This window comes from Mastigoproctus giganteus, chromosome 9 (assembly GCF_048544385.1).
Source record: "Mastigoproctus giganteus isolate SK-2022 chromosome 9, ASM4854438v1, whole genome shotgun sequence".
Lineage (NCBI taxonomy): Eukaryota > Metazoa > Arthropoda > Arachnida > Uropygi > Thelyphonidae > Mastigoproctus > Mastigoproctus giganteus.
Window position 1 is genome coordinate 4,208,632 of NC_143583.1, and position 20,139 is coordinate 4,228,770.

The 20,139-nt window shown below is 40.1% G+C and overlaps 1 protein-coding gene across 2 annotated transcripts in view; it reads left to right on the forward strand.

Annotated features, from left to right (window-relative positions):
- Positions 1 to 20,139, forward strand: part of deltaCOP (coatomer subunit delta) — a 198,456-nt gene that overhangs the window by 88,999 nt on the left and 89,318 nt on the right. The gene's annotated exons all lie outside the window — the stretch shown is intronic.

Below are 20,139 nucleotides of genomic sequence, written 5' to 3' on the forward strand. Positions count from 1 at the left end.
ACTGCTCAGAAAACTCCATACCTGCCTGCACAATTACCCCCAGGTCCTTTTCGTTCTCTACCACTGTCAGTGTAGTACCACAGAGTTGATAAGTCACTCTGGGGTTACTGCTTCCCATATGTAGTACTTTACATTTGACAATGTTAAACTTAATTTGCCACCTCTCAGTCCATCTGCTCAACTTTTCTACATCCTGTTGCAGAAGCATACTGTTATTAGTGTCTTTAACAACCCTGCCAACCTTCGTATCGTCTGCAAACTTGGATATTAAGCTTGATATATATACCATCATCAATATCATTTATAAATACAGAAAACAACAATGGACCCAACACTGAACCCTGAGGGACTCCACTAATAACATTAGTCCACAATAAGCAATGTCCATTGATTACCACTCTGTCTTCTCCCCCTCAACCATCCCTTTATCTATAACAGCAATATGCCTCCAGTGCCACACTGCTTCAATTTGTTCAGCAGTCTTCCATGTGCAACAGTATGAAAAGCCTTTTTAAGATCCAAATATATGATATCAAACCATCCAGTTCCTTTGTGGCCACATCATAGTATCCAATGAGATTGGTCAGGCAAGACTTTCCCTTAACAAAACCATGCTGTATAAGAGCTATAACTGAAGTCTTGTGTAGATGATCCTGCAGTGCTTCTTTAACCAGTGCCTCCATTAATTTTCTTGGAACAGAAGTGAAACTAACAGGTCTATAATTACTTGTCACCCTTTGATCCTCCTTTGTGAATTGGGGTAAAATTTGCACATCTCCAGTCCGTGGGTAAGCTCTCAAAGAAGCTCTCATAATTATGGCTAAGGGTTTACTTACTTCCTTTGCTGCCTCCTTTAATATAACTGATAGTCCCATCCACCCCTGGGTGCCTTTTTTTATGTTTATCTTCAACAATTTCTCCTCCACTTTCCTCTCAATTATTACAAAATCATCTAGCTCACTGCCAGAGTTTAACTCACCTCTGGCATTCCCCTCCCTGAATAACTCCTCATGAGTGAATGTAGATTCAAAATACTCATTTAGTTTGTTAGCCACCTGAGCAGGATCATCAACAGTTGAACCATCAATATCCAGTGGACCAATCTAATTCATCCCTTTCCTTCTAGGTTTTACATAGGTAAAGAACTCTTTGTTGTTTTTCTTTGCATCCTTTGCCAAGGATTTCTCATAATCTGCCTTTGCCTGCCTAATCTCCTTTGTGACTTGATTACAGACCAGCTTATATCTATCATAGGCTTCCATATCACCCATTAATTTATATGTATTCCATGCATTTTTCTTCTCTTCCATATGTCTCATTAGTTCCTCTGACATCCATTTAGGCCTAAACCTTGAACAATATTTCCTAGTTGGTATATAAAGCCTAGTAGCTTCCAAGATAAATTCTTTGAATGCTTCCCATTTTGAATTTGCTGTTGGTAACATCATCAGTTTGTCCCACTGTATAGAATTTAAAACTGTCTCAGACCACTGTAGTCGCCTTTACGAAAGCAAAAACCCCTCCCTTTTTCCCTGATGGTAGTTACATCTTTGAGTAAATCTCACTTTAGCACGCTGTAATCACTGCCACCTAGTGGTTCCTTTAACCTGTTAGACCGCAAACTAAATTTCCTAGTACACATCACTTATTTGAGAAATTCTTGTATAAAGCATTTGAATATACTTCGGTTGGTCTCATCTATGTCATGGGGAGCCTGATCGGTATACTTTGCTGCATCTTTATAGAAGTTTAATCTGTTTATGGCTAGATTATGGTTGTCCAGTGTATGACTCTGCCAGGAGCACTACTTTAAAACGGCTAAATATGATCCATCACAGTGCCCTGAGAACTGAGCTGGGAGCTTTCAGGACTTCTCCGATCCAATGTCTGTATATTGAAGTGCATGATCCCCCATTACATCTGTGTAGAAAAACACTACTGCTCCACTACACTGCTAAGATCCTGAGTCTACCATTGCACCCAAGTTGGGAGTATCTGTATCATACTCTTTGGGGCGGCGCCTCCGTGGCCAGGTGGGAAGGAGCAGCAGTGCGTAGCACACGCTTCTTGATTAGATCCGGGGTTCGAGCCCGTCACCACCAAATACGGGGATGCGGAAAGGTCAGGGAATGACCACCGCATATCACGGAGCAATATGGCCTTAGTTGCTAATGCTCCTAAAAACCAAATAGCATACTCTTTGGGAATCCTTCTATGAGAGCAAGCCAAATGAAAATAGACCTGCCTCGCTCAGGATCAAAGAGCTTGTTCAGACTTGGAATGTCAATTTAAATGAAATTTTCCCAGACACAACTACACCTGTTGCTCCTAGGACATATGTGTCTCTCAAGATATATACACGTCCTCCAGTGGGAGAAAAATATTATACCTCCCTGCAATGTCAGACAATTACATTCAGCTCATGCTACTATGAACAACCATGCCTGTTAAATTTATATGGATGGTTCCAAAACTGAGAGTATGGTAGGTGTTGCGGCAGTTTATCCTTTATGTACAAGGTCAGCCACACTACCGCTTGCTTGCAGCGGCTTCACAGCTGAATTATATGCCATTAAGTTAGTGCTTAGTAAGATTATTGAGCTTTCCATCTCATCTGCCATAATTTACACAGATTCTCTTAGTACTGTCTCTGCCATAAGAAAATTTCTCCTCTTCTCATCCTACATTGAAACAGATTCATTCCCGGCTGTTTGCTTGCAGGGTGTCCAATCAGTCAATCAGTTTTTTCTGGATCCCTGGCCATTCAGGCATTCCAGGAAATGAAAGTGCTGACTTTGCCGCTAAACATCCTCAACCCGCTCTCTCGCAACATCTTCGGGTTCCTTTCTCTGGCTATAAGACTGTCATACGCAAAGCATGCTACAATAAATGGTCACAGACCTGGAAAAGTGACACCAACAATAAACGTTACCAGATAAAAGAAGATCCAAAGCTGTGACTCTCTGGCTTCTGACGAAACCGACAAGAGGAAGTGGTACTGGCAGGACTCAGAAATTGGACACACTCATCATACTCCTCTCTTTCTATTATTGGGAGAAAACCCATCACAGTAATCCTATCAGATGCAATTTACAGTCTGTAATTTTCTGGTTGATTGTCCCTTACATTCAACCATCCGGTCAAACACTTTTCAGTCCCTCTCCACATTGAATATATCACCTGAATTATCTAATTTCTTAGGAAATTAAGCAAATATTGAAGAACTTTTGTTATATCTAAAACATATTGGCTTGTACAGAAGCATATAATTTAACCTTTCTTACAATATGCGTTTTGTGAATTAAGAATGAACAGACACAATTTGGCCTTAGTAGCCCTTGTGTTGTTAAACAGAATGACAACAATGTCTAGTTCTGCCTTGAATCTGTTTAAGCTATCAACTTCTACAACAACAGATGGAAGTTTGTTCCATCAATTAACCACCCACTAGTTAAAGGCAAACTTCTGCACACCTATGCTATAACTGTCTTTCCTCAACAAAACAAGCCTGAAAATTTGTTTTCAGTCCTGGTGACTGAAAACAAATTTCGACATATCTGTCCTGCAACCATCCTTTCTCAATTTAAATTTATGCCCCAATACCTCAATACATCCACACAGAGGGGTTTACAGAAAAAAAACCCAGAAAATCTCATTGCTCTTATATATACATATTTCAGTTGTGTAATATATACATATTACACAACTGAAATAAACAGTTGATAATACACAAATTTGTAAAATCACAGTTTAGCTGGCACATTGGAGCAGCATTTCCTTTTTCAAAGATTAGCATTAGCAAGGGCACATGATGCAAGAAAGCAAGCTTATATAGCATCAGCCAAAAAGAAAACACACACACACACTCCCTTCTCATTTCGCCCATACACTTACTCCAAATGTTTGTCTAGTTCTGCCTTGAATCTATTTAAGCTGTCAACTTCTACAAAGACAGATGGAAGTTTGTTCCAGCAATCAAGCAACCATTGGCTAAAGGCAAACTTCTGCACATCTATCCTAAAACTGTCTTTTCTCAATTTGAATTTATGACCTTGCAGGCGATTATTCTGAGCAAGAAAAAGAAACCCATTAGCATTGAGCATGCTCAAACCATTCAAGACTTTATACACTTCAGTCAGATCACTTTGCAGGTGCCTAGTCACCAGACACTCTAATTTGCAAAACTTAAGCCTTTTTTCATAAGAGCAACCCTTTGTTCCATTCACTAATCTTGTTGTTTTTCTCTGTATTCGTTCCTACAGCTGTACATCCTTCTTAAAATGAGGCCTCCAGACCTGTATAAAGTACTCAAGGTGTGGCCTGACACTTGCCTCATTAGCATTAGTAGAGGCATATGATGCAAGAAAGCAAGCTTATGCAGCATTAGCCAAAAAAAAAAAAAAAAAAAGTTCCCATTTCTCCCATCCATTCAATCCAAATACCTGTCCAGCTCAGGCTTAAATTTATTTAGGCTATCAACTTCTACAACAAAGGATTGGAAGTCTGTTCCACCAACTAACCATCCGCTGGCTAAAGGCAAACTTCCGCACATCTGTCTTTCCTTAATTTGAATTTATGCCCTCTCACGTGATTATTCTGAGCAAGAGGAGGAATCCCATCAGTATCAGCATTGAGAATGCAATTTGTGGGTTGGTCACTCACACACGAGCAAGGATTTTGTGGATTTATTGGATGATTGTTTACTACATCAGCATGTTTGGGATGCAACTAGAGGGGGTAATACTCGTGATCTGATTATCAGTAGTGATTCTTCATGCATTAAGAATCTGCAGATAAAGGAAACACTAGGTGGCAGTGATCAGTGTGCTGAAGTGGGATTTACTCAAAGAGGTAACTACCATTAGGGGTAAAGGGAAGGGTGTTTGCTTTCGTAAAGGCAACTACAATGGTCTGAGATAATATTTAAATTCTATGCAGTGGGACCAACTAATGATGTTACCAACAGCAAACTCAAAATGGGAAGCATTCAAAGAACTTATCGTGGAAGCTACTAGACTTTACATACCAACTAAGAAATATTGTTCAAGGTTTAGGCCTAAATTGATGTCAGATGAACTAATGAGACATATGGCAGAGAAGAAAAATGCATGGGATACATATAAATTAATGGGTGACGTGGAAGCCTATGATAGATATAAGTTGGTCTGTAACCGTCACAAAGGAGATTAGGCAGGCAAAGGCAGATTATGAGAAATCCTTGGCAAAGGATGCAAAGAAAAACAACAAAGAGTTCTTTACATATGTAAACTCTAGAAGGAAATGGATGAATTAGATGGGTCCACTGGATATTGATGGTTCAACTGTTGATGATCCTACTCAGGTGGCTAACAAATTAAATGAGTATTTTGCATCTACATTCACCCATGAGGAGTTATTCAGAGAGGGAAATCCCAGACGTGATTTAAACTCTGGCAGTGAGCTAGATTATTTTGTAATAACAGAGAGGAAAGTGGAGGAGAAATTGTTGAAGATAAACATAAAAAAGGCACCTGGGGTGGATGGGAACTTTCCAGTTATATTAAAGGAGGCAGCAAAGAAACCCTTAGCCATAATTATGAGAGTTTCTTTGGACTCAGGGGAGATACCCATGGACTGGAGATGTGAAAATGTGACCCCAATTCACAAAGGAGGATGAAAGGGCGACACAAGTAATTATAGACCTGTTAGTTTAACTTCTGTTCCAGGAAAATTAATGGAGGCACTGGTTAAAGAAGTAATGCAGGATCATCTATACAAGAATTCAGTTATAGCTCGGACACAGCAGAGTTTTGTTAAGGGAAAGTCTTGCCTGACCAATTTGATTGGATACTAAGATGTAGTCAAGAACTGAATGCAGGGAATAACTTTGATATCATATATATGGATTGTAGAAAGGCTTTTGATACTGTTGCACACGGAGGCCTGCTGCACAGATTGGAGCAGTGTGGCATTGGAGGCAAATTGCTGCTATGGATAAAGGGATGGTTGAGTGGGAGAAGACAGAGAGTAGTAATCAACGGACACTGCTCATCGTGGACTAATGTTATTAGTGGAGTCCTTCAGGGTTCATTGTTGTTTTCTGTATTTATAAATGATATTGATGGTGGTATATCAAGCTTAATATCCAAGTTTGCAGACGATACGAAGGTTGGCAGAGTTGTTAGGGACACCAATGCCAGTACACTGGTGCAACAGGATCTAGAAAAGTTGGGCAGACGGGCTGAGAAGTGGCCAATGAAGTTTAACATTGGGAAATGTCAAGTACTACATATGGGAAGCAGTAACTCTAGAGTGATGTATGAATTCTGTGGCACTACACTTACAGTGGTAGAGAATGAAAAGGATCTGAAGATAATTGTGCAGGCAGGTATGAAGTTTTCTGAGTAGTGCAGACAGTCTGCAAGGGTAGCTCATAGTATCTTGTGAATGATCTACAGGAATTTTTCTAGCAGGGAAAAGGAGGTGATTATTCCCTTTTATAAGGCAATGGTCAGGCCACACCTTGAGTACTGTATACAGGTCTGGAGGCCTCATTTTAAGATGGATGTAGAGCTGTTGGCACGAGTACAGAGAAGGGCAACAAGATTAGTGAATGGAACAAAGGTTGCTCTTACGAAGAAAGGCTTAAATTTTTTAAATTACTGTGTTTGGAGACTAGGCACCTGCGAGGTGATCTGATTGAGATGTATAAAGCCTTGAATGATTTGAGCATGCTCACTGCTGATGAGATTCTTCCTCTTGCTCAGAATAATAACCTGAGAGGGCATAAATTCAAATTTAGGAGAGACAGATGGAGGATAGATGTGCAGAAATTTGCCTTTAGCCAGTGGGTAGTTGGTCGGTTGAACAGACTTCCATCCTTTGTTGTGGAAGTTGAGAGCCTAAATAAATTTAAGGCTGAACTGGACAGGAATTTGGAAAGAATGGAGATGTGAAACAGGTATACACCTCAGTCAGATCACCTCACAGGTGTCTAGTCTCTAGACACTGTAATTTGCAAAATTTAAGCCTTTCTTTAGTAGAGTAACTCTTTGTTCCATCCACTAATCTTTTCATCTTCTCTGTGCTCATTCCAACAGCTCTACTTCCCTCTTAAAATGAGGCCTCCAGACTTCTATACGTACTCACGATGTGACCTGACAATTGCCTTGTACAAGGGATTGCTTCTATTGGAATGAGCAGAAGCCTGAAAAACAAGATTCAGGATATTTCAGAGACTGCTGGGAGTCATTGTGGTACAAGTAAACACATGGGTTGTGTTAGGGTAGCTAAGAAAAAGAACAGATGCATGTATACTTGCATGTACACCAATGCTAGGAGTATAGTAAATAATTTGATGAATTTGAGGTATTGCCCAAAACATCAAAGGCAGATATTGTAGGGATTTCAGAGACGTAGTGTTACACAGATATAAGGAATGCAGAACTGGAATTTGTGGAGTACAAAGTTTACAGAAAGGATAGACTGGACAGGAAGGGAGGAGGGGTTATGCTATTAGTTAAGAAATCCATAAAATCCAAGGAAGTGAAGCCAGTGGACATTGCTGGACAGTGCAGTGTCGAGTCAGTTAGGTGTGACATAAGCATTGGGAGATCAAAATTGAGAGTAGGAGTGTGCTATAGGCCTAATGACTCTGATGAGTATAATAAGAAAATGTACAGGGAAATAGAGTGGGCCAGTAAATCAGAGAGTCTTATAATGGGAGATTTTAATTTCCCAGATATTCACTGGAATTTGGGGGCTGGTCACTCATACACTAGCAAGGCTTTTGTGGATTTATTGGATGATTGTTTTCTACATCAGCCTGTTCGGGAGGCAACTAGAGGGAGGAATACTCTTGATTTGATTATCAGCAGTGATTCTTCATGCATTAAGAATCTGCAGATAAATGAACCACTAGGTGGCAGTGATCACAGTGTGCTGAAGTGGGATTTACTCAAAGAGGTAACTACCATTAGGGGTAAAGGGAAGGGTTATTGCTTTCTTAAAGGCGACTACGGTGGACTGAGACAGTATTTAAATTCTATACAGTGGGACCAACTGATGATGTTACCAACAGCAAATGCAAAATGGGAAGCATTCAAAGAACTTATCTTGGAAGCTACTAGGCTTTACATACCAACTAAGAAATATTGTTCAAGGTGTAGGCCTAAATGGATGTCAGATGAACTGATGAGGCATATGGCAGAGAAGAATCACGCATGGGATACATACAAATTAACACATGACACAGAAGCCTATGATAGATACAAGTTGATCTGTAACCAAGTTACAAAGGAGGTTAGGCAGGCGAATGCAGATTACGAGAAATCTTTGGCAAGGGATGCAAAGAAAAACAGCAAGGAGTTCTTTACTTATGTAAACTCTAGAAGGAAGGGGATGAATCAGATTGGTCCACTTGATATCGATGGGTCAACTGTTGATGATCCTGCTCAGGTAGATAACAAACTAAATGAATATTTTGCATCGACATTCACACATGAGGAGTTATTTAGCGAGGGGAAAGCCAGAGGTGTATTCAACTCTGGCAGTAAGCTAGAGAATCTTGTAATAACTGAGAGTAAAATGGAGGAGAAATTGCTGAAGATAAACACAAGAAAGGCACCCGGGGTGGATGGGATCTATCCAGTTATATTAAAGGAAGCAGCAGAGGAAGTAAGCAAACCCTTAGCCATAATTATGAGAGCTTAGCATTAGCATTAGCATTAGTAGAGGCATTTGATGCAAGAAAGCAAGCTTATGCAGCATCAGCCAAAAAAAAAAAAAAAAAAAAAAAAAACCACTTCCACTTCACCCCTCTGTTCGTTCAAAATACCTGTCCAGCTGAGCCTTAAACTTATTTAGGCTATCAACCTCCACCACAAGGGATGGAAGTCTGTTCCACCAACCAACCACTCGCTGGCTAAAGGCAAATTTCCGCACGTCTATCCTACATCTGTCTTTCCTCAATTTGAATTTATGCCCTCTCAGGTGATTATTCTGAGCTAGAGGAAGAATCCCATCAGCATTGAGCATGCTTAAACCATTCAAGGCTTTATACACCTCTATCAGATCACCTCGCTGGTGCCTAGTCTCCAGACACTGTAATTTGCAAAACTTAAGCCTTTCTTCGTAAGAGCACCCCTTTGTTCCATTCACTAATCTTGTTGCCCTTCTCTGTACTCGTTCCAGCAGCTCTACATCCTTCTTGAAATGAGGCCTCCAGACCTGTATACAGTACTCTAGGTGTGGCCTGACCATCGCCTTATACAATGGAATAATCACCTCCTTATCCCTGCTGGAAAAATTCCTGTATATCATTGACAATACTCCATGAGCTACTCTTGCAGCCCGTCTGCACTGCTCAGGGAACTTCATATCTGCCTGCACAACCACCCCCCAAGTCCCTTTCATTCTCTACCACTGTCAGTGTTGTACCATAGAGTTGATACGTTGCTCTGGGGTTGCTGTTTCCCATGTGTAAGTACTTTACATTTGTCAATGTTAAACTTCATTTGCCACCTCTCAGCCCATCTGCTCAACCTTTCCAGATCCTGTTGCAGAAGCATAGTGTCAGTAGTGTCCTTGACAACCCTGCCAACCTTTGTATCGTCTGCAAACTTGGACATTAATCCCGATATACCATCATCAATATCATTTATAAATACAGAAAACAATAATGGACCCAACACTGAGCCCTGAGGGACTCCACTAATAACATCAGTCCACGATGAGCAGTGTCCATTGATTACCACTCTCTGTCTTCTCCCCCTCAACCACCCCTTTATCCATAGCAGCAATTTGCCTCCAATGTCACACTGCTCCAATTTGTGTAGCAGTCTTCCATGTGCAACAGTATCAAAAGCCTTTCTAAGATCCAAGTATATAATATCAAAGTTATTCCCTGCATCCAGTTCTTTTGTGACTGCATCATAGTATCCAATCAAGTTGGTCAGGCAAGACTTCCCCTTAACAAAACCATGCTGTGTCTGAGCTATAACTGAAGTCTTGTCTAACTGATCCTGCAGTGCGTCTTTAACCAGTGCCTCCATTAATTTTCCTGGAACAGAAGTCAAGCTCACAGGTCTATAATTACTTGTGTCAGCCTTTGATCCTCCTTTGTGAATTGGGGTCACATTTGCACATTTCCAGTCTATGGGTACCTCCCCTGAGTCCAAGGAAGCTCTCATAATTATGGCTAAGGGTTTGCTTACTTCCTTTGCTGCCTCCTTTAATATAACTGGATAGATCCCATCCACCCCGGGTGCCTTTCTTGTGTTTATCTTCAACAGTTTCTCCTCCACTTTACTCCCAGTTATTTCAAGATTCTGTAACTTACTGCTAGAGTTGAATACACCTCTGGCATTCCCCTCTCTGAATAACTCCTCATGTGTGAATGTCGATGCAAAATATTCATTTAGTTTGTTAGCCACCTGAGCAGGATCATCAACACTTGACCCATCAATATCAAGTGGACCAATCTGATTCATCCCTTTCCTTCTAGAGTTTACATAAGTAAAGAACTCTTTGCTGTTTTTCTTTGCATCCCTTGCCAAGGATTTCTCGTAATCTGCCTTTGCCTGCCTAACCTCCTTTGTAACTTGGTTGCATATCAACTTGTATCTATCATAGGCTTCTGTGTCATGTGTTAATTTGTAAGTATCCCATGCATTTTTCTTCTGTGCCATATGCCTCATTAGTTCATCTGACATCCATTTTGGCCTAAACCTTGAACAATATTTCTTAGTTGGTATGTAAAGCCTAGTAGCTTCCAAGATAAGTTCTTTGAATGCTTCCCATTTTGAATTTGCTGTTGGTAACATCATCAGTTGGTCCCACTGTATAGAATTTAAATACTGTCTCAGTCCATCGTAGTCGCCTTTACGGAAGCAATAACCCTTCCCTTTACCCCTAATGGTAGTTACCTCTTTGAGTAAATCCCACTTCAGCACACTGTGATCACTGCCACCTAGTGGTTCGTTTATCTGCAGATTCTTAATGCATGAAGAATCACTGCTGATAATCAAATCAAGAGTATTACTCCCTCTAGTTGCCTCCCGAACATGCTGATGTAGAAAACAATCATCCAATAAATCCACAAAAGCCCTGCTAGTGTGTGAGTATCCAGCCCCCAAATTCCAGTCAATATCTGGGAAATTAAAATCTCCCATTATAAGACACTCTGATTTACTGGCCCACTCTATTTCCCTGTACAGTTCCTTATTATACTCATCAGAGTCATTAGGCCTATAGCACACTCCTACTCTCAATTTTGATCTCCCAATGCTTATGTCACACCAAACTGACTCCACACTGCACTGTCCAGCGATGTCGACTGGCTTCACTTCCTTGGTTTTTATGTGTTTCTTAACTAATAGCATAACACCTCCCCCCTTCCTATCCTGTCTATCCTTTCTGTAGACGTTGTACTCCCCAAATTGCAGTTCCGCATCCCTTATATCTGTGTGACACCACGTCTCTGATATCCCAACAATATCTGCCTTCGATGTTTTGAGCAATACCTCAAATTCATCAAATTTATTTACTAAACTCCTAGCATTGGTGTACACGCAAGTATACCTGCACCTGTTTCTATTCTTAGCTACCCTAACACAACCCATGTGTTTACTTGTACCACAATGGCTCCCAGCAGTCTCTGAAATACCATGCATCTTGTTTTTCAGGCTTCTGCTCATTCTAATAGAAGCAGTGCAAGAATCTCTTTCACCTCTGCCAGTGGCTACTGTCAATCTATTGGTCTTTGCATCCCTTGGACTCGCTTCCTTGGACTCAGGGGAGATATCCAAAGACTGGAGATGTGCAAATGTGACCCCAATTCACAAAGGAGTATCAAAGGCTGACACAAGCAATTATAGACCTGTGAGTTTAACTTCTGTTCCAGGAAAATTAATGGAGGCTCTAGTTAAAGAAGCACTGCAGGATCATTTAGACAAGACTTCAGTTATAGCTCGGACACAGCATGGTTTTGTTAAGGGGAAGTCTTGCCTGAACAATTTGATTGGATACTATGATGCAGTCACAAAGGAGCTGGATGCATGGAATAACTTTGATATTATATACTTGGATCTTAGAAAGGCTTTTGATATTGTTGCACATGGAGGCAAATTGCTGCTGTGGATAAAGGGGTGGCTGATTGGGAGAAGACAGAGTGGTAATCAATGGACACTGCTCGTCGTGGACTAATGTTATTAGTGGAGTCCCTCAGGGCTCAGTGTTGGGTCCATTATTGTTTTCTGTATTCATAAATGATATTGATGATGGTATATCAAGCTTAATGTCGAAGTTTGCACACGATACAAAGGTAGGCAGGGTTGTCAAGGACACTAATGACACTATGCTGCTGCAACAGGATCTGGAAAGGTTGAGCAGATGGGCTGAGAGGTTACAAATGAAGTTAAATATTGACAAATGTAAAGTACTACATATGGGGAAACAGCAACCCCAGAGCAACGTATCAACTCTGTGGTACTACACTGACAGTGGTAGAGAATGAAAGGGACTTGGGGGGTGGTTGTGCAGGAAGATATGAAGTTCTCTGAGCAGTGCAGACGGGCTGCAAGAGTAGCTCATGGAGTATTGTCAATGATATACAGGAATTTTTCCAGCAGGGATAAGGAGGTGATTATTCCCTTGTATAAGGCAATGGTCAGGCCACACCTAGAGTACTGTATACAGGTCTGGAGGCCTCATTTCAAGAAGGATGTAGAGCTGCTGGAACGAGTACAGAGAAGGGCAACAAGATTAGTCAATGGAACAAAGGGGTGCTCTTACGAAGAAAGGCTTAAGTTTTGCAAATTACAGTGTCTGGAGACTAGGCACCAGCGAGGTGATCTGATAGAGGTGTATAAAGCATTGAATGGTTTGAGCATGCTCAATGCTGATGGGATTCTTCCTCTCGCTCAGAATAATCACCTGAGAGGGCATAAATTCAAATTGAGGAAAGACAGATGTAGGATAGACGTGCGGAAATTTGCCTTTAGCCAGCGAGTGGTTGGTTGGTGGAACAGACTTTCATCCCTTGTCGTGGAAGTTGATAGCCTAAATAAGTTTAAGGCTCAGCTGGACGGGTATTTTGAGCAAACACAGGGGTGAAGTGGAAGTGGTGTTTTTTGGCTGATGCTGCATAAGCTTGCTTTCTTGCATCCAATGCCTCTACTAATGCTAATACTAATGCTAAGGGGATAATGACCTCATTATTCCTGCAAAAAAAATTCCTATATATCATTGAAAAGACACCATGAGCTACTCTTGTAAACTGTCTGCACTGCTCATAAAACTTCATATCTGCTTGCACAATTACCTCCAGGTCCTTTTCGTTCTCTACCACTAACAGGGTAGTACCACAGATTTGGAACTTTATTTGCCACCTCTCAGCCCATCTGCTCATCTTTTCTAGATTCTGTTGCAGCAGCATACTGTCATTAGTGTCATTAACAACCCTGCCAACCTTTGTATTGTCTGCAATTGATATACCATCACGAATATCATTTATAAATACAGAAAACAACAAGGGACCCAACACTGAACCCTGGGGGACTCTATTAATAACATTAGTCTACGTTGAGCAGTAACCATTGATTACAACTCTGTCTTCTCCCACTCAACCATCGCTTTATCCATAGCAGCAATTTGCCTCCAATGGCAATCTGCTCCAATTTGTTCAGCTGTCTTCCATGTGCAGTAGTATCAAAAACCTGGAGTCGGAAATAATGGAGTCGGAAAACTTAGGTGGGTCGGAAAACTGCTAGCTTGGGGGGAGACAAAGACCAATAGATTGACAGTAGCCACTGGCAGAGGTGAAAGAGATTCTTGCACTGCTTCTATTAGAATGAGCAGAAGCCTGAAAAACAAGATGCATGGTATTTCAGAGACTGCTGGGAGCCATTGCGGTACAAGTAAACACGTGGATTGTGTTAGGGTAGCTAAGAATAGAAACAGGTGCAGGTATACTTGCGTGTACACCAATGCTAGGAGTTTAGTAAATAAATTTGATGAATTTGAGGTATTCCTCAAAACATCAAAGGCAGATATTGTTGGGATATCAGAGACGTGGTGTCACACAGATATAAGGGATGCAGAACTGCAATTTGAGGAGTACAACGTCTACAGAAAGGATAGACAGGATAGGAAGGGGGGAGGGGTTATGCTATTAGTTAAGAAACACATAAAAACCAAGGAAGTGAAGCCAGTTGACATCGCTGGACAGTGCAGTGTTGAGTCAGTTTGGTGTGACATAAGCATTGGGAGATCAAAATTGAGAGTAGGAGTGTGCTATAGGCCTAATGACTCTGATGAGTATAATAAGGAACTGTACAGGGAAATAGAATGGGCCAGTAAATCAGAGAGTCTTATAATGGGAGATTTTAATTTCCCAGATATTGACTGGAATTTGGGGGCAGGGCTTTTGTGGATTTATTGGATGATTGTTTTCTACATCAGCATGTTCGGGAGGCAACTAGAGGGAGTAATACTCTTGATTTGATTATCAGCAGTGATTCTTCATGCATTAAGAATCTGCAGATAAATGAACCACTAGGTGGTAGTGATTACAGTGTGTTGAAGTGGGATTTACTCAAAGAGGTAACTACCATTAGGGGTAAAGGGAAGGGTTATTGCTTCCGTAAAGGCGACTACGATGGACTGAGACAGTATTTAAATTCTATACAGTGGGACCAACTGATGATGTTACCAACAGCAAATTCAAAATGGGAAGCATTCAAAGAACTTATCTTGGAAGCTACTAGGCTTTACATACCAACTAAGAAATATTGTTCAAGGTTTAGGCCAAAATGGATGTCAGATGAACTAATGAGGCATATGGCAGAGAAGAAAAATGCATGGGATACTTACAAATTAACACATGACACAGAAGCCTATGATAGATACAAGTTGATATGCAACCAAGTTACAGAGAAGGTTAGGCAGGCGAAGGCAGATTACGAGAAATCCTTGGCAAGGGATGCAAAGAAAAACAGCAAAGAGTTCTTTACTTATGTAAACTCTAGAAGGAAGGGGATGAATCAGATTGGTCCACTTCATATTGATGGGTCAACTGTTGATGATCCTGCTCAGGTAGCTAACAAACTAAATGAATATTTTGCATCGACATTCACACATGAGGAGTTATTCAGCAAGGGATATGCCAGAGGTGTATTCAACTCTAGCAGTAAGCTACAGAATCTTGAAATAACTGGGAGTAAAGTGGAGGAGAAACTGTTGAAGATAAACACAAGAAAGGCACCCGGGGTGGATGGGATCTATCCAGTTATATTAAAGGAGGCAGCAAAGGAAGTAAGCAAACCCTTAGCCATAATTATGAGAGCTTCCTTGGACTCAGGGAAGGTACCCATAGACTGGAAATGAGCAAATGTGACCCCAATTCACAAAGGAGGATCAAAGGCAGACACAAGTAATTATAGACCTGTGAGCTTAACTTCTGTTCCAGGAAAATTAATGGAGGCACTGGTTAAAGAAGCACTGCAGGATCATTTAGACAAGACTTCAGTTATAGCTCAGACACAGCATGGTTTTGTTAAGGGGAAGTCTTGCCTGACCAACTTGATTGGATACTATGATGCAGTCACAAAAGAACTGGATGCAGGGAATAACTTTGATATTATATACTTGGACCTTAGAAACGCTTTTGATACTGTTGCACATGGCAGACTGCTACACAAATTGGAGCAGTGTGACATTGGAGGCAAATTGCTGCTATGGATAAAGGGGTGGTTGAGGGGGAGAAGACAGAGAGTGATAATCAATGGACACTGCTCATCGTGGACTAATGTTATTAGTGGAGTCCCTCAGGGCTCAGTGTTGGGTCCATTATTGTTTTCTGTATTTATAAATGATATTGATGATGGTATATCAAGCTTAATGTCCAAGTTTGCAGACGATACGATGGTTGGCAGGGTTGTCAAGGACACTACTGACACTATGCTGCTGCAACAGGATCTGGAAAGGTTGAGCAGATGGGCTGAGAGGTGGCAAATGAAGTTTAACATTGACAAATGTAAAGTGCCACACATGGGAAACAGCAACCCCAGAGCTACGTATCAACTCTGTGGTACTACACTGACAGTGGTAGAGAATGAAAGGGACTTGGGGGGTGGTTGTGCAGGCAGATATGAAGTTCTCTGAGCAGTGCAGACGGGCTGCAAGAGTAGCTCATGGAGTATTGTCAATGATATACAGGAATTTTTCCAGCAGGGATAAGGAGGTGATTATTCCATTGTATAAGGCAATGGTCAGGCCACATCTAGAGTACTGTATACAGGTCTGGAGGCCTCATTTCAAGAAGGATGTAGAGCTGCTGGAACGAGTACAGAGAAGGGCAACAAGATTAGTGAATGGAACAAAGGGGTGCTCTTACGAAGAAAGGCTTAAGTTTTGCAAATTACAGTGTCTGGAGACTAGGCACCAGCGAGGTGATCTGATAGAGGTGTATAAAGCCTTGAATGGTTTAAGCATGCTCAATGCTGATGGGATTCTTCCTCTAGCTCAGAAAAATTACCTGAGAGGGCATAAATTCAAATTGAGGAAAGACAGATGTAGGATAGACGTGCAGAAATTTGCCTTTAGCCAGCGGATGGTTGGTTGGTGGAACAGACTTCCATCCCTTGTGGTGGAGGTTGATAGCCTAAATAAGTTTAAGGCTCAGCTGGACAGGTATTTTGAATGAACAGAGGGGTGAAGTGGAAGTGGGTTTTTTTTTTTTTTTTTTGGCTGATGCTGCATAAGCTTGCTTTCTTGCATCAAATGCCTCTACTAATGCTAATGCTAAAAGCTTTCTAAGGTCCAAATATATGATATCAAAGTTATTCCCTGCATCCAGTTCCTTTGTGACCACATCATAGTATCCAATCAAATTGGTCAGGCTAGACTTTCCCTTAACAAAACCATGCTGTGTTCGAGCTATAACTGAAGTCTTATCTAGATGATCCTACAGTGCTTCTTTAACCAGTGCCTCCATTAATTTTCCTTGAACAAAAGTTAAAGTAACAGGTCTGTAATTACATGTGTCGCCCTTTGATCTTCCTTTGTGAATTGGGATCACATTTGCACATCTCCAGTCCATGGGTACCTCCCCTTAGTCCAGAGAAGCTCTCATAATTAAGGCTAAGGGTTTGCTTACTTCCTTTGCTGCCTCCTCTAATATAACTGGATAAATCCCCATCCACCCAGGGTGCCTTTTTTATGTTTATTTTCAACAATTTCTCCTCCAATTTCCTCTCAGTTATTACAAAATCATCTAGCTCACTGCCAGAGTTTAATTCACCTCTGACATTCCCCTCCCTGAATAACTCATGTGTGAATATAGCTGCAAAATACTCAGTTTTTTTAATACCTGTATATCGTTGACAAGACACCACAAGCTACTACTGTCTGCGCTGCTCGGGAAACTTCATATCTGCCTGCACAATTACCCCCAGGTCATTTTCACCCTCTACCACTGGCAGTATTGTACCGACCATAAAACAATACACCCAGTCAGTGTGTTTTGTTGTATGGTCGTGACCTCCAGAATTGTGCTTTAGAAAAATGTCAAAGGCTTTCAGAATTGGTTCTTATAACAGAACATATGATAACAATGAAAGTGTAGTGCATTTTAGTGATTTGAATTGGTAACTAATACAATTTTCACTATAAAAACGATCTTTTAAAGTTATATAGTGAAAAATTTCAACTTCTGAGGTCGTGGAACTAATTACCAAAAAACAATGTGTTATTGTGTTCACGTTATGATATTTTCACGATACGGTGGTGTCTCTGGAACAGATATTAATCCGTTCCAGAGCTGGGTACACTGTATTGTATAGCTACGTGTGTGGTTTGAAATGGGGTATTTATGAATGTTAACATTCATTTTGTTTCAATTAATTTTCATATTTTCGATTTTGTTGATTCTTGATACTTTGGAAAAAAAAAAAAAAAAAACTCAAAGCGAGAACTGCCTGTGCTTTATTCCATCATGTACTCAAAAGTTTAAAACATTTCTTATCACTTAATCTGTTTTTTTATATGAAATCCCCAAACATGAAATGTATTAGAACGTATAGAATTAGTACTGTTTGTGTGTGTGTGGGTTAGAGGTTGAGAAGATGAAAGAAGATACTTGTTGACATTAGACTTGAATTTCTGTAGATTGTAATTTTCGGGAAATACATGTTAAGGGAAGCTGGATCCTCATTTATTCCTTCAGCTTCCATTTCTGGAAAGCAGAAAGTGGAAGCTGAAGGAATAAATGAGGAAGTAGAAAAGTTGATTCTGTGAGTTTGAAGTTGGACAGTAAAAGGATTTTGACTTGTTGTGGCACAAGTTTGGACTGATTTGGAAGTGGGGGGAGATTATAGAAGCCAATTCAGAAGAACAGTCCAATGGAAAAAAGGGCATTCATCAGAAATAATCTATTAGATAGAGAATGGAGATACTTTGTGATAGATGCGTAATTCATTAAAAAAAGTAAATTAGATTAATAAGAGAAAAGTAAATAGAGACGACCTGTGTATTTCCCTCCTCGTGTAGGTAATTATCCAGCTGACCTTTGAATTTCCTCAAACTGTCAGCTGATACCAAGTAACTTATTCCAGTAACTTATTCTAGCCTTGATTTTGAGAACAATACTATGGTTGCTGATACTAACTGGTACCACTACTAATATTATTATAATGTAATATTAATACTAGATGTTAGATAGCTCTCATCAACCAGTGCAATACCACCACTTTGTTTATTGGAGGCTTCAAGTGGTGAAACGAATGTTTAGTCTCTAGAACAAAGTTTTCAGCATCCCCCCCATCTCCTTCAACCCATGCATGATACTAACTAGTACCACTACTAATACTAATATAAAATAACACTTATAATATAATATTATCATCATTTTAGAAGCCAAGGCCTGTCGCCATAGAGATCTTTATTAGGGCTTTTTGTTTTGCTTCACTGTAGTTCATTCTTGCGAGTCGGAGCACATCATCAAGTGGTGTGATTCTTGGTCTTCCTCTGCTTCTTTTCCCTTTAAGCTGTCCTTCTAGTATGTTTACTATCCAATCATTGTTTCCATAGATATCCTAGGTACATCTTCCTCTTTATTATGGTTTTCTTGCTTGTTCTTTGTTCCTCAACTACTTTATCAAAAGTAGTTGAGGAACAAAGCTTCCAGTCTGTTGCTGTTATTGACCAGGTTTTATATCCATGCAGCAGTATATGAATCTCTTCCTCTTTTCTTTGTTTATCTTGCTTGCAATAAATGATCACTTTTGCCTAAGTGCTTCTTTCGCTATTGCAATTATTTTTATTTCTAAATGGCTTTTGCCATCCTCTTGTACGTTGCTTCCAAGATATACAAATGAACTTACATGTTCAATTTTCTTGTTCTCTATTTGTCTTGTCTGTTTTTCTTTGGCTTTCTTTTCCAGCAACCATTATTTTTGTCTTTTTTGTGTTAATTTTGAACCTGTATTCTAAGAAAACTTCTTCCATTACTTCTATTGTGTTTTTCAACTCTTCTTCATTGCTGCTATATCACCTGCAAAACACATGAATTGTACCTGTACTCCCTCTACATTTATTCCTTTGGTTTTACACTTCACTTTCTCTAGAGCATCCCCCATATATAAGTTAAATAGTAATGGTGATGCACACCCCTGCCTGACTCCTTTTCTTATCTTAGCTACTTACTTTGTTATTTTGAATAATGAATATATATTACAATTAGAAAATTGTAGATCTCCTAAAGTACCATTTATAACCAACACAATATAATAGCGTAGCTTAATTTAATTTATTATGGTACTCACTTTTTTTATAATCTGCATTGATGTTAGAATAAAATGGATGATAATTTTAAATTTAAGTTAGCGTGAATAAGTTAGGATTTAAAAACAGAATTAAAATATGCGCAAGGAAGTAGAAGTGCACGTCTTCATCCTTGGTTGTCAATGTTGAAATTGGAACAATTTCAAGTTGAAGTTGAAGTGGTGAAACCCATGTTTAATCACCAGGGTCGACGTTTCAGACATTCCCTCCCTCACCATCTCCTTCAACCCATGCATGGTACTAAGTACTGTAGGTTTTGATGTCTTTTCATGTTTGGGGGTTTTCATTAAAAAAAAAAAAAATCTTAATTTCATTATATAT